Below are 15,216 nucleotides of genomic sequence, written 5' to 3'. Positions count from 1 at the left end.
GACAAGATTGTTTAAATTTGAGGATTTTCTTTTCAGTTATTTGGACTGCTCTGAAGCAAAGCTGTGCTGGACCATTGCCAGGAAACAGTAGAAACGAACCCAGGCCATTCTTTTTGGCGGACAGGCTGGAAAGCATTTCTATCATTGATGTATGCATGGGAAAAAATCATCACTCTTGCCTCACATTATATCCAAAAATTAACTGGAAATAGATTGTAGACTTAAATGTAAAGGCTAAACCATAAACTTTCAAAGAAAATAGCAGGGGGAAATCTTCATATTCTTGGGGGTAAGCATGGCTGGATCGGGCCAGGCAGGTACAACTATTCCCTGGGCACCATTTTTTCAATTCAGGGCACAGTAAGATTCAAGACTATTTTGGTCTTGAATCTAAGCCATGCTGACTCATCTAGCCCTCAATACCTATCACATTTGATTGAAAACTCGGTTCTTATCTGTTTTTGTCAGTCTAGGGTTAGAACCCAGAAGGATGATTCATTGACACCTTCCCTCCGATCTCTAAGAGCACAGAGTCTATATTCTTCAGTTTTCCCGGACTTGGGAAAAAAGTCGCCTTGCGGGGACATTGCAAAAAGGTGGATGAGAGTTTGTCAAAAAACACCCAGGTCTTTAGGAGGAAGACACCCTCAGATTCACAAGGGTCCACTAGCATAACTCTTTTTCCCAAGAATATGTTCTGACCTGTTGCCAAGAACCTGTCTTTGATCTGTCTCAGGATGTCTGTGTTTAAACGCCCAGAGTTAATGATTGGGTTTGGTGGTTGGACATGAGGGGATGGTCACTGAACAAAGGCCACCCCACCCTATATCCCTGCTCTCTGACTTCCTCCCTCTTCTCCAGGTCCCCTATAGCATGTGACAAGCAGAATTAGCTCACATAAAGCTATCAAAGAACTCTCTCATTAACTTAGATCCCAGGTGTCAAAAGAAACAGCTTAAGTCCCTGAAACATGAAATGAAGATGTGTCCCCACCTTAACGATGTAACACCCCTTCCCTCACATGCTGCACACCATGGGAAGCTCTAATCACATCCATTAGGGACCTAGCTGCTGAACATATATCAAAGGAATAGAACAGAAGTGAGGAAAGATAATTATGTTTAAGAAATGAATTAAAACAATTATACAACCACCCACTGAGTACAGAGCCTTCAGATGTGCTTCAAATAGGATATGAAAAGAATCAGCTGAGAAATCATATTGCAATCAAAACTGGTCAGCACTTTCAGAGAACTTTTTTCTGCAGGATCAGAATGCAGACATTATTGGTTAGAGAAATCTAAAAGGTGCTCTCTTATCAGATATCTTGTGAACCTACAGTAAATGATTCCCAGTAACATTAAAACCCAATAATCACTGTTTCAAGACATTAAAACCCCACTTCTGATGGTCAGTGGTATTGTTTGTCATGTTTGTTGTAATTTGCAACAGCCAGCATCCTTTGGACACTCTTCCTACATCTGAGGAATTTTCCCATGTTGACTTTCTACCCCAAGAGAAGCCAGAAATTACTTTGCAAATGATACAAGGTCTGCCCATCAGATGCATCCACATGAGGCTCTGATGGGAGAAAGAAGAAGCAAGCACCAAGTAGGTAGGATCTGTTTTTTCTAAGGATGGATGCCAAAGACTGGAGTTCTCTGAGCAGCCATGCCCACGGTTCCATCCAGGGTCAACTGTTGGGGTATCACTGCACTATCTCCCCTGGGCAGTCCTGCGGTGGTACAGCCCCAGAACCTGGCATTGACCCTCCGGGCATTCTTCAAGGCCCTTGATAATGTTCAATAAAGTTCTTTTCTGTTCAAAAACTAATTACATCATTGACTGATACACATTTTGCTTTTCAGAAGTAAAGAATAGGGGAAGAACTCATAAGTGCTTTGAAAACTGTAAAAGACTGTACCAATCTACGGTAGCAACTACAGTGCTTGGCTTTTAAAGGCAAGAAGCAGAAACCTAAGCTTGCAAATAAATAGACCACTCACAAGCTTGTTGAATGTTTAGGAATTCTACAAAGTAAAAACATGGGTCATGGGATTAATGTTGTAGATGTCCCTTCATAGCCAGATGGATGATGAGTTGGGTTTTCAGAAGTTTCCAAAGCTACTCTTAGTGTAGGAAACTAAATGAGGCTATTTCTGTCCCCATGCTCTGACACTGGACACTTGTCCTTTGGGGGGCAGATAGCAGGAAACCCCAAGTTGGTGGGACGATGCAGGTTTTCAGTCCCGGCCTGGCTTAGGTCCCAGCCAAGAGCCAGCATGGCCCACCAGGGACATCACCCCACACTCCTTCCTTTGTTAAGCTGAATAATCTTCCATTTGTAATTTATTTATTTATTGCATTGCAATTTTATTTATTTATTTATTGCATTTCATTTTGATATAATAATATAACATTGTGATAATATTTCATATATTATATGTAGTATATCATATCATTGGCTCTCTCCCGTCTCTTCCCATAAGGGCACTAATCTCATTGTTAGGGCCCCACCACCATGACCTAATAATCTCCTAAAGGCCTTATCTGTAAATGTCATTACACTTGGATTAGGGTTCCAACATATGACTTTTTTTTAAAGATTTTATTTATTTATTTGACAGACAGAGATCACAAGTAGGCAGAGAGGCAGGCAGAGAGAGGGAGGGAAGCAGGCTCCCTGCTGAGCAAAAAGCCCGATGCAGGGCTCGATCCCAGGACCCTGGGATCATGACCTGAGCCAAAGGCAGAGGCTTAGCCCACTGAGCCACCCAGGCGTCCCTCCAACATATGACTTTTGAGAGGGGACACAAACATTCGGACTATAGAAGAGCTATATTTTTTTAAATTATTTTTTAAGAAACAGGAAAAATTAACTAAAAACCATTAATGTAAAAAAAATGATAAAAGTACATTGTATTACTGTAGATTTATTTTGTAACTGCTAATATTCACTTAATATAATCAATCACCTGGGATGATTAAAAAATGTGGACTCAACAGCCCTGGCTGACAATTTGAGTCGGCATCTAAACTGTATCTGTGTTTTATTTTGTGTGTACATGTATTTTGTGTCTTGAGAAAAATCTGATTACAGAGATAAGTAACTGTAGATAAAGGCTGACTCGTGACAATTTGCCTTAAAAAAAGATCAGAGCACCCCTTAATTTAACCCAAAGTCTTGAAGAAAAGATGAACAAAGTCTTTGCTTCAAAGTTGAATCACTAAGAAGGTCAAATACGTGTTCAGATTCCTAAACAGAAACATGCACATTTTATTATGGCAGCAGAAATTTACACAGTGAACGGTTACTCCCTCACTTGCTATTGTATAACACTATCAGGTCCCAGAGGAAATCCCAGGGAGGAAAATGAATCAAGCTACACCCATTGGGGCAAAATAGTGGACATTCACCATCTTCGCCTGACGTTTTAAGGGTTACCAGAAGGAGACACTTTGGGCTAAAAACCAACCTGTGCTTTGCCCCGCAAGCAGTCTCCACAGCACACAGCCGCAACCGTGCAAAGGATGGTGCTTCTTTTCCTAATCCACATCCAGGCACCATACAAAGATAATAAAGCACCATACATTCAGCAGTGGGAGGGGTCCTTGTGTAATCAGGCATATTGTTTTGATTTTCTATGCACGGATATTTACAAGCCTGAATTTCTTAAAAGAGCAGTCAGAGTTTAAATTTTCCTGGTTAATTGTGTATTTGGAAGGTCGAAGATAGGCACAATAATGCAGAGAAAAAAACGTATTCAATAATCAGTATGAGGATGAATGAACAATGGCTCTATAAGTGAATGTGATGGTGGAAATTCAGGATATATAGCACACCTCGAGTTTTGCTGTCATCATTTTAATAAAAAAATATGAATAAAAATATTTTTAAGACACGTGAGTAAAGACTAGAAGTGCAGTCTTACAGGCTACCCACATCAAATGAGGTCACACATCCATTACATCGAAATTAAAATGGCTTCAAGTTCTCACCCTCTTCCCTCAAAGGAATCTGAAGGTTGAACATTGCTATGCTGTCACTTGGGATGCCATTGTTGGCGCTGTCACCTTGCAAGGACAGAAATATGCACTGGTTATTATGGGATCAGAAGGAAGAGTCACAGAAACCTGATTTAGGGGAAGAGGGTGAAAAAAATATCAGGGAAGAATAATTGAACTCTGCATTAGAAACTATTGATACAGTCTACGTTAACTCATTGAATTTAAATAAAAGAAGTTTAAAAAGAAAAAAAAATCAGGGAAGATGAGTAACCGTCCTTTATTTTCCATATTTTGATACTTTGACCATCATGAGTGCTTGCTGAAGCTGGAAGGACTGCCCCTCCAGGGTTGGTCAGCTCCTAGAGAGAGTTACCCCTCAGCTGGGATTAAGGTTTTTAAATGCAAAGCAATGAATCTAGAGTCTGAATTCCTGACCACCTTCTCTGTGGAACTGTTACTCAGGGTCCGAATCACCCCAGGGCCAAGTACCAGACAACCAGGGACAGCCGTTATACCCCAGCTCCTGCTGAAAGTGTCCAAATCAGCCAGTCCCAACCTACCATCCCTACTTCCCCCATTCCTTCCTACAGAAACCACAATAAAGGCTCTCATCCTCAGTCCCATCCTGACAGATCTCGGTGCTCCTCTTTGTCCTCCCCCACCCCTCCCTGATGGCTGCGCCAGCCCCCTCCTTCTGGGATCTGTGAGTAACCAATTGTCTTTTCAACGGCATTGATCTCCTGGTCTGTTGGCCTTACTATCCCTAAATGACAATAAAACCCCTAAGTCCAAACAAAGACTTCCTGGAGGAGGTGATGTATGAGGTGTACGATGTGTGAAGAATGTCTGGAAGTATTATCTTTGTATAACAAGCCAGAAAATAGGGTTTTAGGCACAGAGAGCAGCAGGTGTGGCCAGATGCAGGTAAGAGAAAGCCAAAGCCATCCACGAATTCATAGGGGCTCACTGTGGTTCAAGCACAGAACCTGCGGAAGGAGCAGGGAAAAGTGGAATCGAGGAGATCATGTAAATGGTGGCAACTGTGGGCTATGTGTTGTGCCTGACCGCTGTACTTTCTCATCTTCCTCTTTCTGGGTACACAACGCCGTTCACTCTGGATAATTTCCCCTGTGCTTCACAGTATGAAGGTTCCTCAAAGAGGAAAATAGAGTTACCCTAGGACCCAGCAATCCCACTACTGGGTATTTACCTAAAGATACAAATGTAGTGATCCAAAGGGGCATGTGAACCTGAATGTTTACAGCAGCAATGTCCACAATAGCCAAGCCAAACTATGGAAAGAACCTAGATGTTCATCAACAGAGGAATGGATAAAGAAGATGTAATACACACACACACACACACACACACACACACACACACACACACACAGGAATACTATGCAGCCATCAAAAATGAAATCTTGCCATTTGCAATGACTTGGATGGAACTAGAGGGTATTATGCTAAGTGAAGTAAGTCAATCAGAGAAAGGCAATTATCATATGATCTCTCTGATATGAGTAATTTGAAAGGCAGGGTAGGGGGTCATGGGAGGTAGGGAGGGAAAAAATGAAACAAGATGGGATGGGGAGAGAGACAAACCATAACAGACTTAATCTCACAAAACAAACTGAGGTTTGCGGGGATGGAGGGGGTATGGAGAGGGTGGCTGGGTTATGAACATTGGGGAGGGTATGTGATATGGTGAGTTCTGTGAAATGTGTAACACAGATGAATCACAGACCTGCACCCTTGGGGGGCAAATAATACATTATATGTTAATTTTAAAAAAATTTCACCTGTGCTTTATGCAGTCTGGAGGAGGATGGGCACACATATAAACCCATATAGTGATTGGTCCACCTGACACCAATAGGACCAATCAGAGTCTCCCTGGGATTGATATGTAAATGACAGGAAGACAAGGTTCTCTCTTTAGGCGAGTGACTGGCCTTGCTGGATGGGATTCAGGAGCTGGCAATGGCCATCTTCCTGGACACTTGAAGAGTCTGACCAGAGAAGAAAGCAGCCATATGGAGACAAGTAAACATGAGACATGGACAAATAGAAAAAAAACTTTTGCCGGTTTTTCCAGTCCCTAGTTCTTGATTCTGAAATTTTAGTTCTGCAGCTCTTCTTTTGATTTTTTTAAAAAATTTTTTTTTTATTTATCTGACAGAGATCACAAGTAGGCAGAGAGGCAAGCAGAGAGAGAGAGGAGGAAGCAGGCTCCCTGCAGAGCAGAGAGCCCAATGTGGGGCTCGATCCCAGGACCCTGGGATTATGACCTGAGCCAAATGCAGAGGCTTAACCCACTGAGCCACCCAGGTGCCCCATCTTCTTTTGGATTTTTATGAACTTCTGTGGTATCCACCCCTACGGGAACCTGGACATTCCTTTGTTTTTTGTTTGTTTGCTTGCTTTTCCCTTTTGGTTCCTCCAGTATTCTTTGGATTGTGGCCACTTGAAAGCAAAGTGTCTTGTAAAAATACCATACCAAGGAAATTCACATGTCCTTAGGAGCTATTGAGTAAGTTCCTGTAGGGGAAGAACACAATGAGATGCAAATTTTAGAGTGATCATCTTAGAATAAGTTAAGAGGATGAATTGGTGTGAGGAGGGGAGGGAAAGGGGCATATTCCTGAAGATGAGATGACAGGTTGGAAGGCCTTATGGTCATTCTGGCAAAGTATGGTGAGTGCCTGAAACAGAAGAGAAAAGGGGGAGGAAAGATTAAACTTACACAAGGTGAGAAGACTAATGAGACTTTATGAAATCTGAGTTTGTGAAATCGGATATTGCTAGGCTTTTAGCACACTTACTTTGGGATCTAATCTTCAAAAATATTTAAATATCTCTGGTGGTGACAACACCATCGTCTTTCCAGTGATTAAGAACTCTGAAATCTTAATCTGGCCTGGGTTGTAGAATGTCAGCTGCGGCTTGAGCACAACGAAAAGCCGTTGAAGGGTTTTACACTGGTGGGTGGAGGGTGGTCGTGGGGTTCCTTTTGCATTTTTAAAATGTCATTTTTGGCTGCTGTGTAAAGAATGGATAGAGAAAAGGCAAAAATAGTAACAAATCATTCTCCAGTATTTACGGAACATCTACTATGTGTCTGGTACTGTTCTAAACCCTAAAGACAGAATAGTTAACAAGAGACAAAATAAATTTGATGTCCTCTTGGAGTTTTCATTTTAGTTGTTGAGTGAGAAATGAAGCAAATAAATATACATACATATCAGGGGTTGATGTGGGGTAGGAAGGAAACTAAGCTGAGTGAGTGGACATGGGGTGTGGAGTTTAGGGGAGCAAGTTGGTATTTTCTATGGGACTGTGTCAGGGAAGTCTCCCTCATTTGAGGAAAGACTTGGAGGAAATTAAGAAATGAGCAGTTGTGCTGTTTGGAGAAGAGCATCCCACACAAAGCAAACAGTAAGCCCAAGCTGGGAGCACATCTGGTGTGTTTAAAGAATGATACGGCGACCAATAATGCTGGGCAAAAAATGAGCAAGACGGCAAGTGGTAGTGAAAGAGCCTGGGAAGGTAGTGGGGTCAATCACAGCACGCCTCCACTAGATGCAAACTGCAAGAGGTTTTTGGTTACTTTGCGCCTGCGGACGCATCAGCCTTTGTGGCTGAGCGCGCCGGGCTAAGGTGGGGAGACAAATTATATTGGGCAAGGCTTGGGGGTGGCGGGAAGCAAGCTTACAGAAGCACCCCATGGTTACAGGGATCTGATTGGTTAATTGTTAGTCAGCGTTGGGTTTAAGGCAAGGACACAGCCATTTGTTCTGGCGGGCCTTGCCTCAGCACTCTGTCAATTCCCAGGCACACTCTATTCCTCATTTGTCTTTTCTTTTGACAGAGACCGGGTGATCACAGACAATAGACATCCTGGTATGTGTTTCTGACAATGCTATGATTTAAATCAACCTTCAGCAAGGGGAACCAAGGGTGCTGTGGGGACATCAGGGTACTTATACAAGCCTTTAGCAAGTGGAGAGGGGTCTTTCAGTAGGAGGTAGGTAAGGAAGGCGTCCGTGGGGTCAGATCACATAAAGTATTCAAGGCCATTGTAAAGATTTGCCTTTAACTTTGTGTGCAGATGAGAAGCGGATGGATGGTTTTTCAGAGGCTTGACTTGATTTAGATTAGAAAAGGATCGGGGCGCCTGGGTGGCTCAGTGGGTTAAGCCTCTGCCTTCAGCTCAGGTCATGGTCTCGGGGTCCTGGCATCGAGCCCTGCATTGGGCTCTCTGCTCATCCCTGATTCTCCCTTTCCCACTGCCTCTCTCTGCCTACATGGATCTCTCTCTCGCTCTGTCAAATAAATAAAATCTTAAAGAGAAAAGAAAAGAATCACTCAGGCTGCTGTGTGCAGAACGGACTTGTGGAGTTGTGGGGTGGGGATGCTACTTGCATTAATGTAGACTGAGATTTCTATACTGCTGGCATTTGGGGCCACATTAATTTTTGTTATGGGGAGCTGTCCTGTGCACTGACCACTAGATCGCAGGAGCACCCTTTCCCACTCTCAAGTTGTGACAACAAAAAGTGTGTCCAGACCCTGTCAAAATCCCCTGGGGGGGAGCAGGTACACAAAACTCTCCTGGTTGAGGACCACTGATTTGGGTGAGAGGGGGTATTGGCCCAGACCAGAGCAGTAGATGCAGGGGTGGGGAGAAGGGGGGAGATTCTGGGTGTATATTGAAGACAAAACACGCAGGATTTATAAATATATTAAGTGTGGAGTGTGCAGAAAAGACAAGAGTTGGGATGATTTTACAATTTTGGGGGGCCCGAGGCCCTGGAACAGTGACGTTACCACTTGCTAAGATGGGAAAGACGACAGGAGAAGCAAGTTTGATGGGCAACAGGTGTTTGTTTCTGGAGATGGTGGCTGAATCCACATGGGGATGCCCAACCAGCAGCTGAACACACGAGTCTGGCATTCATGGGTGAGGTCCAGGCTGGAGGCACAAATATGAGCACCGTTAGGACATAGGGTCAAGCTCTGAGAAGAAGTGGGCTTACCTACGCAGTGAGTATGGACAGAGGTGTGTTTGGCAACATGATAAGGCAGCTTCATGATATCTGTCCCCTGGTATTTGTCCTGTGAGTATGGATGGGAGTGTGTATGGGACTTAGGACTTGCTTTTAACCAGTAGAATTTGGCAAGGTAAGAAGTCACTATTATGATCTCATTATATTAAATCAGGCTGTTTTACTGATTGGATTGAGAGGCTGTCCTGGACTTGAAGAAGCAAAGAGCCAAGTTCAGAATCACCTGTGGAGAGAGTTATATGGCAGGAAACCGCAAGCAGACTCTGGGGGCTGAGGATGGTTTCCAGTTAACATCCTGGAGAATCTCCCTGGCCCGCCCCAGCATGGGCTGCCCCCCAAATCACACAGCTACAAGGAAATGAGTTCTTCCAACAACCCAAGTGAGTTTGGAAGCAGAGCCTTCCCTAGTGGAACCTGCAGGTGAGAACACAGCTTGGTGGGTGCCTTCTCTGCTCCTTTGAGTGAGACCCAGAGCCAAGGACCCTGGTTAAGCTGTGTCTGGCCTCCTGACAGCTAGAGATGGTAGGATAGTAAACTGAGCTGTTTAAAGTTACTAAACTTGTTATTATTTGTTATGAAGTAACTATTAAAAACAAAACAAGAGGCCCAAAATGGAGTTGCTTATGCTAAGCCCCATGTCCCCCAAACCAGACTTAATTATGATTTCAGCTGTCCCAGAAATGGAATCTGAGCCCAGGCAAGCAGACACCACCTGATCCCCACTCCCTTGGACCCCTGCCATCCCCAGAAGCCAAGTCACCTGGCCATAACCAACCTGCCTTGTTTGCCTGATGTGACTTCCTTGCTCCTCCTCTCTTCTGCCTATAAAAGTCTTTCATTTTGTACTGCTCCTCCGAGCTCCTTTCAGTCTGCAAGCAGGATGCTGCCCATTTCGTGAATCATTGAATAAAGCCAATAGGTTCTTTAAAATATACTCAGCTGAATTTTTTTTTAAACACAACAGAAAACTCAAGCAGAAGTTCCGAGTCCCAGAGCACAGGACTGATGTCTAAAGGTCAGGAAGCTCAAGAAAACCCAGGCAGGAAAGGAGCCATCATCACTGACCAGTGTGGAAGAGGAAGGGAGAGCCAACATCACGATGAAAAAGATAGAATATTTCCAGAGAAGTGGAGGGACTTCTATGTCTATAGGACTGACAGGTTGAGTCATTTGGATCTGAAAGTTAATCATTGGATTTGGCAACTTGGCGGTGATTAGCGATCTTGTAAAATATCTGTGTAGGTGTAGTCGTGGGACCAATGACTGTTAACAGTGTCTGAAGTGCAAAAAAAAAAAAAAAAAATTCAGGGTTTGGATTCAAATGGGAGCAGTGGATATAAAGAGCAGTGAACAAGTCTGACTTCTGTTTTGGAGGTCAAATCAGTTGGTTTTGCTGATGGATTAGATATGAGAAAAGGGAAAGGGGGAATTTATCCCAGGGGCTGAGGCTTTAGCCAGTAGGAGGTGGGGATGCTGTTTACTAAGATGAGGAGACTGGGACAGGAGCAGGTTGAGGAGGGAGCAGGATAGAAATCATGGTGAAAATAAGACTCCTGTTACATATTCATAGAGAAATATGCTGCAGGCAGTTGGCCATGTGAATCTCAGCTCCAAGGGCGGGTTAGGATTAAAGACGTTAACTTCAGAGCCTTCAGCTTCTACAAAGAACTTAAATCAATGATGCTGAATGGAATCGGCCAAAGCATTGGTTTTAAAACTGGGGCTGGGAGGCAAGCAGTTTTGCTCCCAGGGCCGACTGAACAATATCTGGCGACATTTTTGGTGGACACCACTTGGGTGGGGGGTGCTGCTAGTGTCTAGTGGCTAGAGACCAGAGATGCTGCTAACTGTCCTGCAGGGCACAGGACATCCCCACAGCAGAGAATCACCCACCAGGTATCAATAGTGCTAGGTTGCGAAAGCCTGATGGAGGGAGAGAGAGAGAGCGAGCGAACTCATAGCTACAGAAGACCCAGAATCAAGCTCTTCAAAGGGGCAGAGATGAAATAGAGAAGCAAATTGAGAATACTGGTCCAGGAAGGTAGGAAAAGAAACCATGTGATTAAGAGGGCACTAAGGAAGCGGGAACCTAGAGATACCGACACATCCACGTTTGCTAGTGATAGGCGTGTATGGTGCATGGACCACCTATGAGAATTCACACACCTTGCACATTTTTAAGTGGACATCTGAAACTTTTTAATCATAAACTTTTCATCACAATATATGTATATTTTATTACCTAGGTGTTGAAAATATTAAACATTTAAAAAATGAGATAGAGGGCACCTGGGTGGCTCAGTCACTAAGCAGCTGCCTTTGGCTCAGGTCATGATCCCAGGGGCCTGGGATGAAGGCCCACATTCCTGATCAGCAGGAAGCCTGCTTCTCCCTCCCCTGCTCTCCCTACTTGTGTTCTCTGTGTGTGTGTGTGTGTGTGTCTACCAAATAAATAAATAAATCTTTAAAAAGAAAATGAGATAGGAAAGGATTGACTTCATTGGAATAACATTTGCCTGCTACAAGTTGATTTTTTTTTTAATCAGAACAGTCTCATTTTCTGTTATTTTATTTCCCAAACCACACTGGAATGGAATGAAACCATTAAAATCCTTACTTGTGCTTTTTCCTATTATGTCCCTAAAAATATGTAGTTTAATTTAAATATGAAGGAATGAGTGTCACTAACCAAAACTGATTGTTATTCTGATGTCAGAGCACTTCCAACATCTGCCCTAATCCCCTTTCTGATGTTAACCTTTACCCTTAATAAGGAGAGGAAGCTCTAAAGGCGGAGCCCCAGGACTGCCCACAGAAGGGCATTATTTGAAACAAAACTGGTATTTCAACTTTGGTATCAGCCCAAGTCCTACACTCTAATAAGATCTGAGAAGAGTGTCTTGATCTTCCAGGAAGGAGAGGAGTATCCTGATATCAGACCCAAGAATGGGCATATCACCTATCCTACAGAGCACACATGGAGTTTGGATCTGGAAATGGACTCCCTTAAAATGATCTGCACATAAGGATTCTTTATAGAGATTTTTCAACTACCCTTGGGGACATGGTACCCTACACCCACAGGTGTAGACAAATATTTTACAAGCTATGCTGGGAATGAGGTGGGAAGAGAAATATGGAGGTTGTTATAGGAAGGTAGAAGGTTAAAGGAAGTCTTTGTTCAGGGACTTTTCTGTGTCGTTCGGCACAGATTTACAAACACTCAGGGCAGTGTGTAGCTGTAGCACACAGTAGGTACTGACTAAATATTTGTTGAGTAAATGTCTAAAAACAAATTAAAAATGGATACAAATGTAGGTATAGATTTGATTGGGTGGTGGTAAGATAAGGGAATTCCTGCACAAGGGGCTTTTATTTTCTTGAAGTGTGACACTAGTGATGAAGTTTTGGAACACAGGTGAGGTTTGGTGGGGTGAGGTCCAGAGCCAATGACCAAGAAAGGATTCTTGAGACATCTTAGGTGCAAATGGTGGTTTTATTAAAACACAGGGACAGGACCCAGGGGCAGAAAGAGCTGCTCAGACAGAGGCATGGTTGACTGGGAGCTGAGGAAGGTGAGGACAAAGGGGGTGTCCAGAAGGACTGTCATATGCTAAAGAAGAATTTCAGGATAAGGGAGACCTGGTTATTGTCAAGACAAGGCTGTTTTTGCCTCTATTGAGGGAAAGCATGAAGACAGCTGGGAGTTTCCTGGAGATATGTTACGTTCCTCCTATCACACATCCTTGTCAGTGGGCTTTGGGCTTAGAAGAAATTCAGTTTTATTACACTTCCCTCCCCCTTAGCCTCCCAGAATTTTATGGAGGGGAGGGTGATGGTGATGTTAGGGCTTCCGGAAACTGAGGTATGGGTCTCTGGAAGTCAGGCTATTGATGAGAAAGCTTCTTCCTTCCTTGTAAGTCGCTAGGACATTCGTAGATGGAGGGAGACTCCTGTCCTGCAGGACTGGGATCTCTATCAGTTAAGCATCGTTTTTCCTTTAGGGCAGCCAGGAGTGCATGAGGAATGTTACACATATGGCATGGGGAGAGGGTGTAGGGTGCCAGTTTCTGCTTTGTCCTAAGCTTGCCTTCTGCTCCCTCATCCCTAGGACAGGAGCTGGAAGTGAGGTGACATAGTTCAGAAGAGGTGGGGGTAGGAATTGTTGAGGCAAGTCTTGAAGGTGTGAAACGGTCATCCATTAGAGGGAAAGCAAACTCACCAGAGAGACAAGGGAGTTTGAAGCCAGGGTTGAGTATCCACTGGAGAATTGTGGTCAAGTGTTTTAAAGTACAGCAGGTTGGCTCAGCTGTATGATTCCTTCCTGGTTTCTGGTGCATGCCGCTGGCATTGGTAGAATCATTTCTAAAGAAACAAAACAAAAGAGGATAAGCCGTTCTTTCAGAAACGATGATGAATCAAGTTTTGAACATGCTGGGTTTTGAGGCACAGGTGGGACATCAGTGAAATAGCATGAGTAGGTAGTCAGTTACACGGGCCTGGTGGGTAGGAAAGAAACAGATGGTCATGTTTCAGTGGGAGAGATGTTGGCTAGGGAATGGGAGCGGAAACCAAGGGCACAGTTGATATCACTACAAGAGAGGGTAGCTTGGAAGAGAAAGGTTAACTGAACCCCCGGGGAAACCCTGATGGGAAAGTCACGTGCATTTCTCAGGCATGCCAATGTTGACATATATTATTGTAACTTCTGAAGGCCAGAAGCCATGTCTTTGAGACTCATTCATTCTCTGCCTCTGGCATAGCGTGGGCCACATTGAAGGTAATTCTAAAATTCATTCCGATTTGATTTCATTGCACTTTTCATTTACTAGAATCTTGTCATGGTTTGCTAGTGTATCATTTTCTCGAAAAGATTAAATAAGGACCATTTTACAAATATGAGATGAATGCCTGAAGGGATTTTGTTTAATTCATTCATTAGCTTGGGAACCACTAAGATGTTACCACCATTTCAAGCAAAAATCTCAAGGCAGACACATATACAATCAGTAATACTTAAACGAATTTGCTTTGATAGATGCAAATAGATATGCAAATAGAATGCAAATGAATGCAAAACTGCCTTCTACCAAAGGAAAAGGGGTCAACTGTACTTCCAGTGGACAAAATTCATTTACATATAGCTAGACAAGATCATCTGCATCCACATCAATTATGTACAATCTATAGAGTTGCAAAATAGCTCAAAGACAAGAAAGGCACAGAATATCCCATAGAATTGGTCAGCCCAGAAGGTTACATGAGACAACACGTTTTTTCCCTTGGAAGACACTATAATCTTTTAGGTTCATTTCAATGTCTTTCATTATTTTGCCTATGCTTTAAAAAGAAAAAAAAGTTACCCTTATTCTTATTAGTTTGAAAAAAACTAATAAAATACTAGTCTGTTATAAAATACACATGGAAGAATGTTCTGGCACTATCATACCCAATTTGGGTACTAACTGATTAGGAAGATGAGGCAGAATTTGGGAGCCCCTAGAATGAGTCTGTTTCCGGTTGGAATGGGAAACATTTAAGAATAAAACTAAATGATCTCAAATCCACTCTGGAATGAAACAGGTTATAAGGAAAATACAGAAGATGTTGAAATGGACCTGTTGGCTCATTGTGAGCTTTCCTGGTCTAATGGAGACCTCTCCCATGATGCTTGTCCTCCATGTCCCACCCATCCCATACCTGCTATCTTGGCACCAAAGGGCCATCAGACTTTAGGCTCAGTCTGCAGTTCCAAATGGAAACCCTCTGTTCCCACAGTAGTGGACAGGATGACTCTGGTTGCTGGTGGAAGCGTCAGCTGCTTTAGTCCAACAGTTCAAGAGAGGATCAGAAGAGCATAAGGACGATATTGGAAAAAAATGCTCGGACAAATTTCCAGAACACAATATTTCTCTTTGCAATTTTTGAGTGTTCTGTAGCCAACCTGCCAATAAAAAATGTGAAAACTATAAATAGAGAGGAGTGGGAAGAAGAAATGAGGACCTGTCACAGTGCCAGCAGAAACAGGGAACTGAGAATTTTCCAGAGATTCAGAGTCAAAGGGGGTTAATATTTACTTAGAAAAGAAGTCGTGGGCACAAGCTCTAGGATGAAATGAAGGCAAGAGAGGCAAGTTAGGG

Source organism: Mustela putorius, unplaced genomic scaffold, assembly GCF_011764305.1.
Source record: "Mustela putorius furo isolate JIRA1106 unplaced genomic scaffold, ASM1176430v1.1 tig00003945_pilon_pilon_pilon, whole genome shotgun sequence".
Taxonomy (NCBI): domain Eukaryota; kingdom Metazoa; phylum Chordata; class Mammalia; order Carnivora; family Mustelidae; genus Mustela; species Mustela putorius.
Note: the sequence above shows the minus strand (reverse complement) of the source record.